At 42.8% G+C, this 20288-nt stretch overlaps 1 pseudogene; it reads right to left on the bottom strand.

Moving 5' to 3' along the window:
• Positions 1 to 473: 473 nt before the first annotated feature.
• LOC132821390 (lactosylceramide 4-alpha-galactosyltransferase-like) lies at positions 474 to 19995 on the bottom strand (annotated as a pseudogene).
• Between the last annotated feature and the right edge of the window lie 293 nt (positions 19996 to 20288).

The raw sequence follows: 20288 nt of genomic DNA, 5'->3' as shown, positions 1-20288 counted from the left end.
TGTGAGATAATTAATGAGTGAAGACCTAAACGTCAAATTGACTTGGATCAGGAGTGTTAAACTCATCGTCATTCCCTATACTGCAAATGGTCTTGTCCCAATGACTGTGTGTGCTTCTGAACTGGATAAAAATAAAAATACAATCATTTAAATGCAGGAATGTCTGTAATATTGAGATGAACTGAATCAACAGTTATTCGGAATTGACCAATTTTGAATCAAGAGGCATTGAATATGTTGGAGAAATGAACTTCAGGAAAGTGGGCACTGTTGAGTTGGAAGGAAGGGAGGAGGATAGAGGGTGAAGCCAGTAACAATGCCCCCAGTCCTCCATTACCTGACAGCCTCACAGAGAGTAGGAAGATACCAGTGAAGATACAATGAGATGAGGCCAAATGGATGGCCATTCTGTCAGTCAGTGATTAGCAGTCATTTTGTTATAATCACATGTAAAACAATTCTGCAAATTAACTTCAATCTGGGAGAAAATTGTATGTTCTTGGACAATATTCACTAAAGAAATACTCCATGAGTGATCGACTTCCTTTGATGTGATTATTCTGACGATGACTTTAAAAATTCCAGACATGTACCCCTCGTGTATTTGAAAATTTATGTTCAATTTCTTTACTGTTCCCTTCCCATGTATCTGGTTCAAAGTACCTTTCCCAATCGGTGTATGGAACAGGGTAGAACCGGTTGCTGGACAGGTACAGGATCCCTTTGCATTGTCTATTCAGAAAGTTATCCAGATTATCAGTCTCACACCATTTCTTCAACATTCGGGTCATCAGATCTGGACCCTGCTGACCCCAAGCTGCTCCATTATAATTCGCAATATAATCCTTTAAGCACCTCCTGATGAATGAATGAGCGCGGTTAAATCCCAAAGCTGCACCATTTGCATAATTACTTGATTGTGCACAAATGAAGTTCTGGAACTCCAACGGCTTGATTGAAATGACATCAGTGTCCAGATAGATGCCTCCGTACTTCCACAGCAAGGCTATCCGGCAACCATCAGAGAGCACATAGAACCAATATCATTCCAGGTTGGGCTCCACCTGCAACAGAGTAAAGGTTTATCAGTTAGGTGCTTTGATATTCTAAATGATCTTTCTCTCCAAATGCTGTCCTTTCCCTCCACACAATATTTACTGGTTGAGCACCAAATACGAAAATAGAAACAGAGTAGGCCATTCAGCCTCTCAAGTCTGTTCGATGAGGTCATGGCTGATCTATAACCCCATGTCCCTGATTTGGACCACATCCTTTAATACTTTGCTTCACAAATTGTATCTATCTCAGATTTAAAATTAACAACTGATCCAACATCCTCGGCTATTCATTGGAGAGAGACCTAACCATCTATCCCCGTGTGCATGTCGAAGTGCTTTCCGACATTTCTCCTGGACAGTCTGGCCCTAATTCTCAGACTATGTCCCCTTGGTCTAGAATCCCCCACCATTGCAAATAATTTATCTTTATCTACCCTTTCTTTACCTGTTAACATCTTGCAGACTTCAAACCAGATCACCCCTTAATGTTCTAAATTCTTGAGAAGACCAAAGTAATTTGTATAATCTCTCCCCATAAACAAACCCTTATAGTCCACATATCATTCATCTACATCTATGTTGTAGTCTCTCCAAGGCCAAAGTATCCTTCCAAAGGTGAATACCCAGATTTGCTCACTGCACTCCAAGTGAGATCGGGTCAGTGTTTCGTATAATTGCAGCATAACTTCAGCAACACCTTCTACTTCAGTCCTCTCGATATAAAGTCATAATTCCATGAGCTTTCCTGACTATGTTTTGCACATATTTGTAACATTCTAAATATCCTTCCCCCTGAAACCCAAGTCTCTTTGGATCTCCAATATATTAAGTTCAAACCAAAAAAAATGTGGGTTTGCTTCCTGGAGAATTAACTGTGGTGTGGGAGAATGCAGACTTTCTGGTACGGCACGGTGATTCAGTGGTCAGCACTGCTGCCTCACAGCGCCAGGGACATTGGTTCAATTCCCTCCTTGGGTGACTATCTGTGTGGAGTTTGCACAGCCTCCCAGTGTCTGCATGGGTTTCCTCCCACAGTCCAAAGATGTGCGGGTTAGGTGAACTGGCCATACTAAATTGCCCATAGTGTTAGGTGTATAGTTAGAGGGACTGGGTAGGTTACTCTTCAGAGGGTTGGTGTGGACTTGTTGGGCCAAAAGGCCTGTTTCCACACTGTAGGGAATCTAATCTAAATATTAACTTCAAAGTACCCTGATCTAATCCTTTCTCTGTCCAAAATGGATAACCCCATACTTGCTTACATTGAACTCCATCTGCCACAGTTGCATCCATTCACTTAATCTATCAATATCCATTTCATGCTATGATCTACACTGTCTACAACATCACCTAACTTTGTGCCATCATTGGATATAGGATTGTTCATATCATTAAAAAATCGATAATTCCTGAGAGCACTTTGTAACTGGCTGCAAGGCAGGTCGTGAGTAAAGGAGAATCTAGGTTAGTTCACTCTTAAACCTGCACGGTTTTTCAACAGAGAAAAGCTGCAGCCAATTTCCCCATTGACCCCAGTATAGTCTCCAACTTAACCACAAGAGCCATTGTCCTGGGAACCACACCACAGCACATGTCAAATAAAACTTTAGTTCAAACAGATAGAGAAACAACTCCTTAGTCTTCAGATCAAATGAGAACCCAGAGAAACAGTTGGAGGTGTGATAGGACTGTTTGCTGCATCAATTTCCCTGGATGGAAACAGATGCTGCTCAGACCAGAAGTTCAAAAAAACTGCCCCACAGCAAAAAAAAATGGAGGTAGGGGTGTGTGGCCTCCACTCCTTAAAGGAAGGAGGTCCCACCCTAAAGAACAGCCAGTCAATCACAAGAGTGATCTGTACTGGAGCTCAGCAAGAGATTGGATTCAAGTATGAGACCACTACCCCCCTCAAGGACTCAAAGTCCCACCCTCCTGTGGTGCTGGCCAAGCTGCTTGGCTGCCTGCTGTGTGCAGCACCCAGAAACCAATGGTGGTCACTGCTGAGACAAGGAGGTCAATATGAACACAAGGCACCTTTCTCGATGTTATATGGTGCCAATTTTGTGTTGGGTGGGAATTGGTGACACTGGTGACAGGGTGTTAGGATTTAAAACACAAGAGGAAGGGCAAAGGAGGTTATAATTTCAGTGAGAAAACCTCACAAAAAGGCATGTGGATGGGTATATGAATAGGAAGGGTTGAGAGAGATATGGGCCAAATGCTGGCAAATGGGACTAGATTGCGTTAGGATATCTGGTTGGCATGGACGAGTTGGACTGAAGGGCCTGCTTCCATGCTGTACATCTCTATGACTCTATGAGCAGCCCAAAGGGAATAGCCTTATTTCTTGTCTATCTTTAGATCCTGCAAAGAAAACTATCAAGCTAATTGCACCTGTGATAGCAAGGTAGGTAGTCTGACATCCTTAATAGGCATTAATGAATGAATTAAGGGTTTCAGTCAGGCTCAGGATGGGCAGGCTACCAGATTCTCTACATATCCCCTCTAAAGGGCTTGTGTGCACAATGGTAATGGTCCTGCCTCCAAGCCAGAAGGTCTGGCTTCAAATCTCACATGGCAGTTTGACGTAAAATGTCAGAACAGGTGGATTAGAATAACACACTGAGTAACTTACTTCCCGACTCCCCCAAAGCCTGTCTACAATCTACAAGGTACAAGTCAGGAGTGTGCTGGAATACTCCCCACTTGCTTGGATGAGTGTGTACCCTCAACAATACTCAAGCAGCTTGACACCATCCAGGACAAAGCAGACACAAGCATCCATTCCCTCCACCAACGACGGTCAGTAGCGGCTGTGTACTATCTACAAGAAGCACTGCAGAAATTAACCAAAGACCTTCCAAACCCACAACCACCTCCATTCAGAAGGATTCAGCAGCAGATACAGGAGACCATCACCCTGCAAGCCATCCTGACTTGGGAATATATCGCTGTACCTTCACTGTCACTGGGTCAAAATCCTGGAATTCCCTCCCTAACAGCATTGTGGATCTACCTACAGCAGTCAGCTGCATTCTATAGAAATTACAATTTTTCCTTAGTGTACAGACACCAGATCAAAGGCCAACACAATAGATTAGAAAAAGCTAATCATCTAAAGTTTGACAAATAGTTTGAAATGCTCCATGTTCCATTGGAAGGAGAGGGAGTGTTAAAGAACATTATTTAGCAGATATAGAACATAGAACAATGGAGTGTAGAACAGGCCCTTCGGCCCTCCATGTTGCGCCAAACTGTGAATTAATCTAAGCCCAATCCCACTACACTATCCAATCATCATCCATATGTTTATCCAAGGACTGTTCAAATGCCCCTAATGTGGCTGAGTTAACTACATTGGCAGACAGGGCATTCCACACCCTTACCACTCTCTGAGTAAAGAACTTGCCTCCGACATCTATCTTAAATCTATCACCCTTCAATTTGCAGCCACGCCTCCTCGTGCAAGCCGACATCATCATTCCAGGATAAAAACTTACTAACCCATCCACCTATGCCTGCGTCCAAGTAATTTATAAAAATGACAAACAGCAGTGGTCCCAAAATAGATCCTTGTGGCACACCACTAGTAACCGGACTCCAGGCTGAATATCTTCCATCAACCACCACTCACTGCCATCGTCCAGAAAGCCAATTTCTAATCCAAACTGCTAAATCACCCTGAATCCCTTGCCTCTGCACTTTCTCTAACAGCTACCATGTGGAACCTTATCAAAGTCTTTCCTGAAGTCCATGTATACCATGTAAACTGCCCTACCCTCATCTACATGCTTGGTCATCTTCTCAAAAAACTCAATGAGACTTGTGAGACATGATCTGTCCTTGACGAAACCATGTTGAATCTCTCCAATCAAATTGTTGCTTGCTAGATGATTATAAATCTCTCTTATAATCCTTTCCAAAACCTTTCCTACAACAGATGTAAGGCTCACTGGTCTATATTAAGTTGGTCATCTCCACTGTCCTTTTTGAACAAGGGCACAACATTTGCAATCCCCCAGTCCTCTGGTACATGTTATCAGGGAGACAGTGAGGGATCAAGAAACCAGAGAGAAAAGGAAAACAATTCAACCGAGCCAACACAAAAAAAACCTAAGTTGTCATAAATAATTTTGACGGACACACAGGAATGAAAATGGAGCCAATTTAGAGATAAGATCAGATGCTGATGCTCTGTCAGGAAATGGCCCAAGAATGGTCCGATAACAATCAGTAATAAGCAGGGCTGGTCTGCCAGAGATGGCATCTAACTAGAAGAGGCCATTCTGCACGTGGCACGGTGGCACAGTGGTTAGCACTGCTGCCTCACAGCGCCTGAGACCCGGGTTCAATTCCCGACTCAGGTGACTGACTGTGTGGAGTTTGCACGTTCTCCCCGTGTCTGCATGGGTTTCCTCCGGGTGCTCCAGTTTCTTCCCACAGTCCAAAGATGTGCGGGTCAGGTGAATTGGCCATGCTAAATTGCCCGTAGTGTTAGGTAAGGGGTAAATGTAGGGGTATGGGTGGGTTGCGCTTCGGCGGGTCGGTGTGGACTTGTTGGGCCGAAGGGCCTGTTTCCACACTGTAAGTCTAATCTAATCTAAGGATTCAGATCAACTGTACTCAGAATGATGCAGGAGGAACACGACCACGTGGGAATGGAAGAGAGTAAACTCAGAGCAGATCAGCTCCAGGAGTTGTATCTGCATGCTTTATAAGCAGAGACAGTGATAGATACTGAATTACCATCCAGATAAATGTAATCTGTGGGGACAATTTACTCACACATAATCAACAATAGTCCCACAGTTGTTGGCCATTACTCGAGGTTCTCTTTTATTGAAAAGATAAGATTTGACAGCTACAACAATCATTTCAGTTGCAGGAATACAATTCACTGAGCAATGGATTCCGAGAATAAATATGTGACAATGGAACTCAGTTAATCTCCAAAGAATGGAAGGGATACACTGAACAGTATGGGTTGACCATCTCCGACACCAGGTTTAGAAAGCCATATCCAGGCAGTCAAGAGAACCCTCACAAAACATCAAGAGTCATAGTCATACAGCATGGAAACAGACCCTTAGACCCAACTCATCCATGCCAACCATGCTTCCTAAATTGAACTAGTCCCATTTGCATGTGTTTGGTCCATATCCCTCTAAAACTTTTCTATTCACATACATGTTCAAAAGTCTTTTAAAGTCTGTAATTGTACTAATGAAGGCTAATGTGCCAAATGCCTTCTCAATTACCCAGTCAACTTTCAAGGAACAATGTACCTGAACCCCTAGTTTGACAATACGCCTCAGGACAAAGGAACACCCCAAGCCTTGCCATATTGTCACTTCAATCCATACATCTCAAGCTCATCATGAAATCGTTGCAGAACAGGAATTCCCTGAATGGAAGAAAGTACAAGATGATTCTGCCAAGACACTCTTTCCACATGACCAGGAGGAAGACAGACAACAGGAAGGAGCTCAACACTTCAACAAAAATGCTAATTCCCTCCTGAGCTGTTGAGTTCTATATGTACAGCATTCAATCATGAAAACCTAGAACCCAGTATAAGTTCCAGGTGAATCTGAGATTCCGAAGTCATATGCATCATTGAGTTTATCATTAAGCAGGTGAACAGTAACAAAATCCATACTGAAACTACTCTCAAACCGGAAAAGCAGAATGATCAACAATGGGTTCTAATCTCTCCTGGATAAATCAGGTCTCAGAATGAAATCTGCTTTGATAGATTTGGTTTCGTTAGTTAATCATGAAAGTTAACATAGTGCTCAGTCATATATTCACATAAGGCTGTAGATTTTTGTTAACAACACGAGTTGAAAGAGGGCTGTGATCTCTCTTGATTCAGGGCTTTCTCAAGGATACCGTCAGGAAATAGTTTTAAACTATATTTTGTCTCATGTTTTAACTTTACTCTTTTAGCTTTAGATTGCATTTTTCTACTTTTTGTTTGTAAAATTCTTGCTATAGAAATTCTATTAATTTGTGTGAACATGTTTCAGTAACTAACCATCATGTTAACTAATTAGTTTCAATCCTGCGCTTTTACAACCCCTGTTTAACTAATAAAAGAAACACTTGAGCCTGGTTCTTTCTCCAGCTCTGTGTCAGGAATTAACTTGTTCAGTTGCAGGCAGCTCAGAGAATGGTTAAGAGTTTGATTCTTGGGATAAAGCGGTTGCCTCATGAGCAGAGAGTGAGTAGTCTGAATCTCCACTTGTCCGAGATTAGAAGTAGAAGAGATGATGGCATTGAGAGGATGTTTCCCTCTGGGGGGGCACTGCAGAAGTGGGGCACACAGTTTCACAATAAGGCCTCTATTTATTACAGGTAAAGGGTGGAAATTCCCTTCTCAATGGTTCATTAATCATTGGAATTTTTTTCCCTGGGGAGAACTGGAGGTGAGGTCAATGTATATATTCAAGGCTGAATTTGATTTTTTAATTTATCTTAAGCTTGTCAAAGGATTTTGAGGCAGGTAGAGAAAGGTGTTTCAGGCTCAAGGGGTCAAATAGTTTACAGTTGCTCCTAAATGTTACGGTCTTATTGTCTCAACTTGGAAAGAGACATTTACAAAGCAATGAATATGGTCTAATATTATTGGACAAAGATTGAACTAACATGCTTTGAACCGGTGAGTTTCCAAATAAATGGTTCCCCATCTCACCAATGAACAAAGTTCAGTCTTGAATAATTGAGATAAATAATGATTTTCAGAAAGAAAATGACTCTAGTCTTCTTGCAGGTTCTGCAAATGATGCATCAGGACCTGAAACTGAAATTCCATCTAAAACCCGCAGGAATTCCAGTTCAGCATGATCCATCATCAGATATTTAGAAACTGGGGATTTAACTTGTCAGCATAAAGTTTACTATTTCATTTTTCAGATTGATAACCAACAACAGCTTTTTTCATCCACAAACCAAGCAGCCAACTCTGTACAATTCCTTACCTTCTCATACCATCCAGTTGTTGAACAATTCTTTAGGATTCAAGGGCAAGATGATGACATTCTCGAATGAAGAAAACAAAGAAATGGCTTTGTATTCAGGTTCTCGATACGCAGATATATTCGCATTGAAACCACTCATGAGGTAATAAACTGTTTTGTTTCGGTTTTGTCTAGCTGCTGATTCAATGCTGCACATGGCCAACGGGGAAGGTGCTAGATCATTGGAGGTCTGTACAAACATAATTCCAGGCTCTCTGATTGCGTCTGATTGACTCAAACGTATTGCCAGTCTTGAAGCCTTTTTCGGGGAGGGGTATTTGAGCTTTAAACGTTTTAAACTCAAGGACATAAGAGTAGACAACGGAACTAATGATTAGGATAAGTACCAAGGCTTTGTGCCAGCTTTTCAAAATTAGAACTGAATCCTCCATGGCCACTGTGAAGAGAAATAATGACTGAGAAGTAAGTAAAATAGTCCAGTTGTGGCGTCCCACTGTCATATCAGTGACAAGCATCAATAAATTCAAAAGCAAAACACTGTGGTAACTGGAAATGGAAATAAAACAAAAAAAAACTCAGCAGGTCTGCAGAATGTGAAACAGAGTTACTAATTCACTTTTAATAAAAGATATTAAGATACGATTGGAGACATTGGATACTGTAGAGGACATGAGCCCTGATAATGTTCCAGCAATAGTACTGAAGAGATAAAAGCTCAACAGATCTGGCAGCATCTGTGAGAAACATTTTACTCAACGTTTGGAGTCGAGTGACCCTTCCTCAGAACTGAACTGAAGACTTGTACTCCACTACCCTGGCCAAGCTCTTCCAAGTACAGTTACAATACTGACATCTACCCAATAATGTAGAAAATTGGCCAGATATAACCAGTTAGCAAAAGAAGGACAAACCCAACCAGGCCAATTATCACCCCATCAGTCTACTCTCCATCATCAGTAAAGTGATGGAAGGTGTCACCAACAGCACCTGCTCAGCAATGACCTGCTCAGTGATGCCCAGTTTGGGTTCCACCAGGGCCAGTCAGCTCCTGACCGCATTACATCCTTTGTCCAAACATGGACAAAAGAGCTATATTCTAGAGGTGAGGTGGGAGTGACATCAAGGCTACATTTGATGGAGTGTGGCATAAAGAAGCCCTACCAAAACTGGAGTCTGTAAGGAACTGGGTGGGAAAAACTCTGCACTTGTTGGTGTCATAACTGACACATCGGAATTACTTAAGGTTCTGTACACCAATCATCTCCACTCAAGGACAGTCTGCAGGAGCTCTTCAGAGTGTCCTAGGCCCAATCATCTTCAGTTGCTTCATCAATGACCTTCCCTTCATTCGAAGGTCAGAAGTGGGGAGGTTCGCCAATGATCGCACCATGTTCAGCACCATTTGTGACTCCTCAAATACTGAAGCTGTGCATGTTCAAATACAACAAGATCTGGAAAACATCCAGGTTTGGCTCAAAGGTTGCAAGTAGCATTCATGCCACACAAGTGCCAGGCAATGACTATCTTCAATAAGAGAGAATCTAACCATCACCCGTTGACGTTCAATGGCACTGCTATAATTGAATCCCCGACCATCAACATCCCGGTAGCTACCACTGAGCAGAAACTGAACTGGACTACAACAGCGGATCAGAGAGAGGCTGGGAATTCTGTGATGTGTAACTCATCTCCCCAAAAATCTATAAGGCAAAAGTCAGGAATGTGATGGAATATTCCCTACTTGCCTGTATAAATGAAGCTCCAACAACATCTAAGAAGCTCAATAACATCCACTCAGCAACCTACATGATATGCCCTCCATCAAACACCTTTAACAGTTATGGCCTCTGCGACCAAAAACAGTAGCAGCAGAGGAGAGATACAGCAAGACATTTTACGGCAGTTCATGAGGCACCTTGCAAACCTGGCACCTAGAAGGACAAGAGCAGCACCTATGTGGAATTACCTCCAGCTGTCTTTCTCTCTGAGCCACACATCATCCTGACTTCGAGCTTATCACCATTCCTTCACGTCATGAGGTCATTAACCTAGAACTCCCTCAATAACAGCACTGTGGGGGTATATACACCACATGGACTACAGTTCATGACGATAGCCCACCACCACCTGCACAAGGGTAATTGAGGATGAACAGAAAATGTGTTTGGTATGCTTTCCTTTATTGGTCAGAGTTTTGAGTACAGGAGTTGGAGGTCATGTTGCAGCAGTACAGGACATTGGTTAGGCTACTGTTCGAATATTGTGTGCAATTCTGGTCTCCTTCCTAACGGAAAGATGTTGTGAAACTTGAAAGGGTTCAGAAAAGATTTACAAGGATATTGTCAGGGTTGGAGGAATTGAGCTACAGGGAGAGGCTGAACAGGCTGGGGTTGTTTTCCCTGGAGCATCAGAGGCTGAGGGGTGACCTTATAGAGGTTTACAAAATTATAAGGGGCATGGATAGGGTAAATAGGCAAAGTCTTTTCCCTGGGGTTGGGGAGTGAACCACCATTACAAAGATCTAAAGATGAGGAGATAACAGCTGTGAATGATCTTTGCAGGGCACACTATGTTTTGTGAAGACAAACAGAATGGCAATGGACAAGGAGTAGCCATGTTAGTAAAGACTGACATAAGGAACACTGGTGAGTAAAGATCAGATCCTCACAAGATCTTGAATTGTATCAGTCTGGATCAAAATTCAATATAGTAGGAACCATCATACTTTGATTGCAATTGTTCACCAGGATATATCCCTTTGGACAGAGCAGAGAAATAATTGGAAGGTGTGCCAAGGGCAGTGTAATAATTGTGGGGGACTTTAGTCTCCATTTAGAATGGCTGAAAATGTGTTGCTGGTTAAAGCACAGCAGGTTAGGCAGCATCCAAGGAATAGGAAATTCGACGTTTCAGGCATAAGCCCTTCATGCCCGAAACGTTGGATTTCCTATTCCTTGGATGCTGCCTAACCTGCTGTGCTTTAACCAGCAACACATTTTCAGCTGTGATCTCCAGCATCTGCAGACCTCATTTTTTATCCATTTAGAATGGACCAATCAAGTTGGCAAGAGTGGTCTAGATGATGAGTCAATGAGTTATAGAGCTTGTGACAAGTTCCTGGAACAATACATTGTGAAACCAACAATAAATAATGCTGTCATGGATCTAGTTATGTGAATTGAAGCAGGGTTAATTAGAAATCTCATAGCAAGAGACCCAATGGGAAATAGTAATAGTAATATTACTCCACTTGTTTACCAAGTATCTGCCTCTGCCTTAAAAATGTTCAGCTTCCACTGCATTTCAAAGAACAGAATTACAAGAAAAAACAAAAGGTGCTGGAAAAGCTCAGCAGGTCTGGCAGCATCTGGGAAGAGAAATCAAGTGACCCTTCCTCAGAACTGATGACATCAAAATCAGAGATCACACGACACCAGGTTATAGTCCGACAGGTTTATTTGAAATCACAAGCTTTCAGAGCACTGCTCCTTCATCAGGGGAAGGCAGCACTCCCAAAACTTATTAGTTCAAATAAGCCTGTTGGATTACAGTCATGTGTTGTGTGACTTCTGACTTTGTCCACTCCAGTCCCAACACCAGCATCTCCACATCAGAACTGATGTTAGCTGAGAAAATGTTGGTTTTCATGAAGAAAATAGGGGAGGGGGGCAAGCTGTAAGTGATAGCTGGAGGCAGAAGAATGGTTGGACGGACAGAAGAGGGATAATGGTCAGCCTCGGAGAATAAATAGGTGCTAATGTGGACGATTAGTGACTAACAATGGATTGTGTAATAGCAGCCCATGTGATAACAGGGCCTGGTGTGTGGAGGGAGGGTTAAGGACATAGGGGAAGGTGCTTCGAGCCCAAAAATTGTTGAACTTGATCTTAAATCCTGAAGGTCGTAAAGTTCCCAAGCGGAAAAGGAGGTGCTGCTCTTCCAGCTGGGTTTTGTTGGAGCACTGGAACAGGCCTGAGACATTGGCCAGGGAACATGGTGATGTGTTGAAGTGGCAGGCAACTGGAAGCTCCGGGTCTTTCTGGGAAGTGGTCACACAGTCTACACTTCATTTCCCCAATTCACCACATTGTGAGCAGCGAATGCAGTCGACTAGATTGAGACAAGTGCAGGTAAAGCGCTGCTTCACCTGGAAGGGGTGAGAAAAATATTTTCTTTACCCTTGTTATAAGTTAGTGGAGTAATGCTGCCTAACCTGCTGTGCTTTGACCAGCAACACATTTGCAGCTATAAGTTAGTGGACCCTAATTTTTAAACAGTAATCCTAGTTTGAGACACTCTCACATCCTTCGACCTCCTCCCTATCAAGACCACCAGGATCTTGATACCTCAAGAAACCTCTTCCTCTTCTAAACTCCCACGGTGACAAACTTAGCTCACCTAACCTTTCCTCATAAAGACAACCCACCCACATCTGTATAAGTCTAGTGTACAAGGTAAGGACCAACTCGAGACACATTGGATGAATCAATAAATTGCTGTGGCAGGAAATATTTAAGAAAACAATTCTAAATAGAGTCATACAGTACAGAAAAAGACCCTTCAGTCCAACACATCCATGCTAATCAGATATCCTAAATTAATCTAGTCCCATTTACTCCTAACACAAGATTAATTGGGCCTCCGGGCAAAGCACTGTTCATCATTCCTGCTTTCTATTTATATGTTTTGGTTTCTTTGGGTTGGTGATGTCACTTTCCGCAGTGATGTCATTTTCTGGTTCTTTTTCTCAGGGGGTGGTAGATGAGGGTCTAACTCGATGTGTTTGTTGATAGAATTCTGGTTTGAATGCCATGCTTCTAGGAATTCTTGTACGTGTCTCTTTTTGACTTGTCCTAGGATGTGTTGGCTAATTGTCTGCTAATTATCATATATAGCTTTCTTCTGGAAAGATAAAAATCACACAACACCAGGCTATAGTCCAACAGGTTTAATTGGAAGCACTAGCTTTTGGAGCACCGATCCTTCATCAGAAAAACCACCTGATGAGGGAGAAACATTCTGAAAGCTAGTGCTTCCAATTAAACCTGTCGGACTATAACCTGGTGTTGTGTGCTTTTAACTTTGTACACCCCAGTCCAATACCAGCATCCCCATATCATGACTCCTGGAAAGATTGACATTGAGATATGGTCCTGCCTCTGAGTTAGACGTTCCAGTTTTAAACAGAGACTCGTGATTGCTGCGTGACTTTTTCACTGAAGAATAATCCAATCGCCTCTGTTCATTGTTGAATTGTGTACCATCATTCACAACTGGATGTTGTGCAGGACTGCAGAGCTTAGCCCTGATCCTTCTTAATTCATTCACACAATGTGGGCATCGCTGGCCAGACCAGCGTTTATTACTCACCCAGAGGGCAGTTAAGAATCAACCACATCAGTGTGGGTCTGGAATCATTTGTAGGCCAGACCAGTTGAGGGTGGCATTTTCCTTTCCTAAAGGACAGTAGTGAGCCTGATGCGTTTTTTCCAACAATAGACAATGGTTACGTGGTCATTAGATGTATTCAATTTATTTTAATTCCAGATTCATTCTAATTAAATTTTTTCCAGTTGGCAGGATGGGATTTAAACCAATGTCCTAAGATTGTTAAGCTGGAGTCTGCATCAAGAATCCAGTGATATTGCCAGTACAACTCTGCCTCCCTGTTAAAACAACAATCCCTGGTTCAGACACCAGCTAGAGTAATCAAGGTTTGGGTCACTTTTGTGCTTTCTTTCCCTGGTGTTCCCTGCTAAACAAAGCCATGGATATTCAAAGGTACATAATATTTACAAAGAATAGGAAGCTATGAAAAGTCAGTGGGGTAGCTCTGTTAATTAGTTAAGGTATTGGTACAATAGAGAAAGAGAGAGAAAAATGACCTCAGTTTGGGAGATCAATTTGGGTCAACATCAGATATAATAAAAGGATAACAAAATAGTAATGATTTATAAGCCCTGACAGCAATAATTCTGTAGGACATGGTGTCCAGGATAAAATTACTAGGGTTATGGGAAAGTTACAGTAATCATAGGTGAATTTAATCTAGCCTTTCATTAAATCAATCACAATTCAAAGTAACGTGGATTATGAGTTTATAGAGTGTTCCTGGGACAATTTCTTACAGTAGCATGTGCTACAGCCACTGAGAAAGCAAGCTATACCAAATCTGGTAATGTGCAAAGGCATTGATCACATAATGAAGGCAGTGGTTAAAAAAAATCATTGATTTCCATATTGAGTTTGAGGGAGAGAAGAGTGGGTTTAGGAAAGTGTTTTAAACTCTGAATAAGAGAAATTATGAGGGCACAAAGACAGAGCTGGGTTAAGTGAACTGGAAAATTAGGTTGAAAGATAGGTCAGTGGAGATACAGTGGCAGACATTTAAGGAGATATTCAGAGTCATAGAGATGTACAACACGGAAACAGACCCTTCAGTTCAACTCGTCCATTCCGACCAGATATCCCAATCCAATCTAGTCCCACCTGCCAACATGCAGCCTATATCCCTCCAAACCTTCCTATTCATATACCCACCCAGATGCCTTTTAAATGTTGTAACTGTATTTGCCTCCACCACTGGTGGTTCATTCCATACACATACCACCCTCTTTATGAAAAAGTTACCCCTTGGGTCTCATTTATAGCTTTCCCCTCTCACTTTAAACCTATATCTTCTAGTCCTGGACACCCCACCCCAGGGAAGAGACTTTGTTTATTTACCCTATCCATGCCCCTCATGATGTTATAAACCTCTATAAAGGTCACTGCTCAGCCTCCAACACTCCAGGGAAAACAGCACCAGCCAATTCATCCTCTCCCAATAGCTTAAATCCTCCCCAGAAACCCTCCCCCCCCCCACCCCCACCCCCCGTTCAAAGCAAAACACTCAGAGACACAGTACAGTTTAACTTTCTTCAACTTTATTCCAGGCCCTGGAAGGAGAGAGAATGATCGCCCATGTGCACAGGGACACAAGTTCAAGTCTTCTTTCAAACAGCAGATTCTTAATGACGTATAGAATCACTTACAGGGAGAAGCATCTAGTTAAGGCAACATACATATTGATTGGGTGACCGGTATAATCAGCAAGTGCCAATAGTGGAGATTAAGCCATCTAGCCTTAGACAATGAATAACTGGCTTCACATAATGAAGGCTTTTCACCTTGTGAACTGATTTTACTTAATAACTGCTTCTTCATCTTGTTAAATGGCTTTACATAATGAATGCCTTTTCACCTTGTTAACCCACTACCCTTGTCTCCAGTACCTCATTGTTTACTGCAAGTTCTTATCTGATCTGAGTCATGCTCAGCTGAATTGTGTTTCACAAAACTCAAAACTTAACTCTTTCCATACCTGCTCATACCTTATATACTTTCTCATCACAACGTCCTTCCAATAGGAAGGAGACCAGAATTGCTTGCAATATTCCAAAAGTGGCCTAACCAATATCCTGTACAGCTGCAACATGACCTCCCAATTCCTGTACTCAATACACTGACCAATAAAGGAAAGCATACTAAATGCCTTCTTCACTAGCCCATCTACCTGCGACTCCACTTTCAAGGAGCTATGAACCTGCATGCCAAGGTCTGTTGGTTCAGCAACACTCCCTAGGACCTTACCATTAAGTGTATAAATCCTGCTAAGATTTGCTTTCCCAAATGCAGCACCTCACAATTATTGAGATTAAACTCCATTTGTCACTTCTCAGCCCATTGGCCCATTTGATCAAGAGCCTGTTGTAACCTGAGGTAACCCTCTTCGCTATCCACCCCACCTCCAATTTTGGTGTCATCTGCAGAATTACAAACTATACCTCTTATGCTCACATCTGAATCATTTATATAGATGATGAAAAGTAGTGGAACCAGCACTGATCCTTGTGGCACTTCACTGGACACAGGCCTCCAGTCTGAAAAACAACCCTCCAACACCACCCTCCGTCTTCTACCTTTGAGCCCGCTCTGTACCCAAATGGCTAGTCCTCCCTGTATTCCATGAGATCTAACCTTGCTACCCAGTTTCCCATGAGGAACCTTGTCAAACGCCTTACTGAAGTCATATAGATCACATTTACTGCTATGCCCTCATCAATCCTCTTTGTTACTTCCTCAAAAAACTCAATCAGTTTCCCACGCACAAAGCCATGTTGACTAACCCTAATCAGTCCTTGCCTTTCCAAATACATGTAAATCCTATCCGTCAGGATTCCCTCCAACAATTTACCCACCACCGTCAGGCTCACCGGTCCATATTTCGCTGGCTTGTCCTTACCACTTTTTTAAAACAATGGCACCATGTTAACCAGCCTCCAGTCTTCTGGCACCTCACTTGTGACTATTAATGATACAAATATTTCAGCAAGAGGCCTGACAATCACTTCCCTTGCTTCCCACCTGATCAGGTCCTGGGGATTTATCCACTTTTAAGCATTTCAAGACATCCAGCACTTCCTCCTCTATAATACGGACATTTTTCAAGATGTCACCATCTATTTCCCTACATTCTATATCTTCCATATCCTTTTTAATAGGATATTTCAAAGTACTCAGAACAGTTGCATTCCAGTAAGACAGACTCTATGGGAAGGATAAGTCGTCTGTGACCAATGAGAAAATAAAGCAAAAAACAGGTAGATAATTCCCCAAAGATGAGACACTCAGCAAAGAATTGCTATTCATTACATTCTGCCCAGATAATTGTAAATAAGGAGATGGAAAGCAAACAAAAAGTTTAAAAACAGATCATAAGAGTTTCTGCAGTTGGAAAGGGGAAACAGAGAATAAGGATAAAAGGAGATAATCATGTATTGATAGAAAATGGCAAATATTGGCACTATTGCCTAATTTTTACATGACATAGTAATAACTTGGACGAAGAAAGTGAGCACAATATAGGTTGCAGGCAAAGATATTACTCTTGAATAAAGACAAAACACTGTAACTGCTGGAAATCTGAAACAAACACAGAAAATGCAGCAAACTCAGCAGGTCTGGCAGCTTCTGTGGAGACAAACAGAGCTAACATCTCGAAGCTCTGTCCACAGATGTTGCCAGACCTGCTGAGTCCCACATTCTCTATGATTGTTACAAGAGATTACACTATTTGGTGCATCCTTATTTTCAGAAGTTGTCCTTTTGTCCTGAAACACTGTTTGAGCTTTAGCTCTTCCCAAAATGATTTCAAACTGTGGGGAGGGATCAGTACCTTAATTTCTATCATAAGAGAGCTGTCACAGCTTCATGTACTGCCTCAGTTCTACAAATAAACACACTGACTACACACTATTTCACCCCCACTGAATAAATAAAAAAGAGCTAAAATTACACAACACCAGGTTATAGTCTAACAGGTTTAACTGGAAGCACACTAGCTTTCGGAGCGACGCTCCTTCATCTGACAATCACCTGATGAAGGAGCGTCGCTCCGAAAGCTAGTGTGCTTCCAATTAAACCTGTTGGACTATAACCTGGTGTTGTGAGTTTTTTTAACTTTATTCACCCCAGTCCAACACTGGCATCTCCAAATCATAAAAAAAGAGGGGACATCTAAGCACAGATGGAATGTGGCTTTCAGTCTATAGGACACAGCTATGTTTGCATGCATCTTGATGATCGAGTGTGTTTACGTGTCCCAACAAAGCTACTTCACTGTAGCATTACAGTGGCTCAGTGGCTAGCTCTGCTGCCTCACAGCACCAGGGACCCAGGTTCGATTCGAGCCTCTGTCTGTGTGGGTTTGCTCCGGTTCCCTCCCACAGTCTAAAGATGTGCAGGTTAGGTGAATTGGCCATGCTAAATTGCCCATAGTTTTCAGGGAAGTGTAGTTTAGGTGCATTAGTCAGGGGAAGTGTACAGTAGCAGGGAATGGGTCTGGGTGGTTGCTCTTTAGAGGGCCAGTGTAGATTTGTCTAGCCAAATGGCCTGTTTCTACACTGTAGGGATTCTATGTAGAGTACACACCTTTCACAACATGCAGTCCAGCAACTCAGGATTTCTTTAGTTAAGTAGGGCAATTGGCAAATCAACCTCCAACTGATTGTCTAGTTGGCCCACTGACCCCACTACTCCAAACCTCAGAACATCGCACTCAGTTTATAAATCCCCAGCCCAGTTTTTCAAATCCCCGTATTAGCTCAGAGAAGCAAAAACCCCAGAGAGCATTCACCACATTAAAATTGAAAGAGGATCTTCAATTAAAGCAGTGTCCTGCCACAGACACTAAAGCAGCACAACTTCCTGTGGCTCTGCAAAATACACTCACAGTGACAATTTTGCTCTGGGAAGAAACAATAGACGTAGATCCCAGCCAGGCTCAAAGCTGATAGATCAGCATTTGTCACACCTCACTTCCATAGCTCAGCTGATGTGCAGGTTCTGTGGTTCACTTTGAGACAAAGCTGAGGTTCCTTTGTAAAAAGCACAAGCAAAGGACAGCCCGAATTGCACCAACCACACATAACGTGTATGATGGAAATGGGCCTTCTCCCTCTCAGCCGCAGCTTTTGCACGTAAAGGAACAGAATTTCCATCGAGATCACATCTCAACCTCTCCCTTTCACATGGAAGAGGAATCTGCATTTGTATAGCATCCATCCATAGGACTTTACAGTCATTGCAGCTACCGTTGCTCTGTAGAGGGGTCCGGTAAGGGTGCATACCATGCACTTGCAAACAGCAACCACATCAATCACTGGATAATGGCCGTTAGTAATGGTGAACACAGGGAAGGGTTAAGCACTGGTTAGTGTTCAGGGGATCCCTCTATCCTTTGCAAATGGTGCCATGCTACCCGACATTCTCCTGAAGGGACTGACTCATATACCTGCACACTGCCCCACCAATCTCTGATCATCATTTCCTTACCTCACATTTACTTACAACCATTAGGTTCATTAGCAGAGGTGTGCATTGATAGGCCATCCTTACTGCTGTTTGTAGTAAGTTAAGCTGGTCAAGCTAACCCAATGCTGGATCACCTAGAAAATGCTGACAATTCTGAGAGATGCGGTGGTTCAGGTTGTAAGTTTGCTCACTGAGCTGATAGATTTGTTCTCAGACATTTCTGAGAACAAATCTAGGTAACATTATCAGTCAGCCTCCGGTGAAGCATGGTGTTCTGTTCCACTTGCTATTTGTGTGTCTTGGTCTGTTGTAGTGGGTGATATTACTTCTGGTTCTTTTTCCTAGTGGTCGGTAAATGAGGTCCAAATGGATGTGTTTGTTAATGGAGTTCCGGTTTGAATGCCAGTCCTCTAGGAATTCCTGTACATGTCTCTGTTTAGCCTGTCCTAGGATAGATGTATTGTCCCAGTCGAAGTGGTGTCCTTCTTCATCCGTGTGATACTTGTGACAGCTGGTCATAGCTTTTGATGGCTAGTTGGTGTCCGTTTGTCTTGGTGGCTAGTTTCCTGCCCGTCTGTCCAACGTAATGTTTGTTGCAGTCCTTGCAGGGTATTTTGTAAATGACATTCATTTTGTTGGTTGTTAGTAAAGGGTCCCTTAGATTCATCAGTAGCTGTTGTAGGGTGTTGGTTGGTTTTGTGGGCTATCATGATGTCAAGGGGACTAACAATCTACCAACAAACCACAACAGAATAAGACAGATAAATAGTAAGTGGGACAGAACATCAGCGCTTCAATGGAGGCTCACTGATGGTGTTACCTAGCACGATGACAAAATGTCAGAGAACAAACCTACCAGCTCAGCAAGCAAACTTACAACCTGAGTTACAAACCTTCTCAAAAATCACAGATGTGGTGGTCATGACCTGGGAAGTAGCCAACATCTCCCAGAGTCTTTTCTCCAACATGTAGGAGACCTGAAATAAATGGCTGGCCAGATACGGGTTGATATAAGCTTTAAAGTTTTCATGAAGATCTCTAGTTCGGGAGCTGGTTCGATTCATCGTTGGTCTGTTTGCCGAGTTGGTAGGATTGTTGGCGGACATTTTTGTTCCCTTTCTAGGTGACATCATCAGTGATGTATTGGCTGTGAAGCACAGCTGGACTGTTCCGCGTTAGTAAAATCATAGAATCCCCACAGTGTGGGAACAGGCCACGGGACCCCACAGTGTGGGAACAGGCCACGGGACCCCCACAGTGTGGGAACAGGCCACGGGACCCCCACAGTGTGGAAACAGGCCACGGGACCCCCCCCCCCCCCCACAGTGTGGGAACAGGCCACGGGACCCCCCCCACAGTGTGGGAACAGGCCACGTGACCCCCACAGTGTGGGAACAGG

The sequence above is a fragment of the Hemiscyllium ocellatum genome, chromosome 13 (assembly GCF_020745735.1).
Source record: "Hemiscyllium ocellatum isolate sHemOce1 chromosome 13, sHemOce1.pat.X.cur, whole genome shotgun sequence".
Lineage (NCBI taxonomy): Eukaryota > Metazoa > Chordata > Chondrichthyes > Orectolobiformes > Hemiscylliidae > Hemiscyllium > Hemiscyllium ocellatum.
The sequence above is the reverse complement of the archived record's forward strand: the minus strand, read 5'-3'. Positions and strand labels throughout refer to the sequence as shown.